The following is an 802-nucleotide window of genomic DNA, read 5'->3' as shown; positions in this document are numbered from 1 at the left end:
TATATAGATTCTTCTATCTTCTTCAAGCAAATCCCAGGACCATCTGACCCCTACAAATAGATTCGGAATTTATTCTTCAAACTCCAACTTCGATGTCGGGGGCAAGGGAAAGAACGATTATAATCTGCTTCTTATTGTTACCTGTGATTGTCTTATGATGTCTGAATTTATAGATCCTGTTGTTTCCTGAATTATTTATCATAATTATATGCTTGCTGAATGTCTAGTTTCTGAAAGAACATGACATCTCCATATAGGAATCTTAAAGCCACTCTCAGACAATACAATGGTACAGCTAAAATTTTCAAGTGAAGCAAGTTGACTTGTATTTGCTCTGAAATGTCTGGGAAATTTATCTCTGGTCAGTACTCCTAGGCACCACCTCATTTATGGGCTCAAGCCTCTGTCTTCTCCCCTCTCTCTCATAACTGAGTGACACCACAGCTCACCCATTCAAAGAGCACATACTCACTTTCCATCCTTTTTCTAATACCAGGGATGTACCTAACTGAGAAATGAGCTGGTGGGCCCTCACAACAATTTTGCTCAAACCCTCCTGTCCTGTGGGTCACCTGAGACAAAGAACTCTCAACTGCCACTTCAGTGAGACTGTCTGATCCCATTCATAGCAACCAACGAAACTTCTTTCCAAGAATGTAACTTGAATATCTAGAAATACAGAAAACATAAGGAAAGTAGTCTTATTACAGAAAATAAAATAAATTTATTAAAATTAAACTTACAGGGCCCGGGGAGATAGCTCCATAGATTAAGTGCTTGCCTGGCAAGTGCAGGGTCCTGA

The sequence above is a fragment of the Octodon degus genome, unplaced genomic scaffold, assembly GCF_000260255.1.
Source record: "Octodon degus isolate 3935 unplaced genomic scaffold, OctDeg1.0 scaffold00334, whole genome shotgun sequence".
Classification (NCBI taxonomy): Eukaryota; Metazoa; Chordata; class Mammalia; order Rodentia; family Octodontidae; genus Octodon; species Octodon degus.
This window is presented reverse-complemented; position numbering follows the sequence as displayed.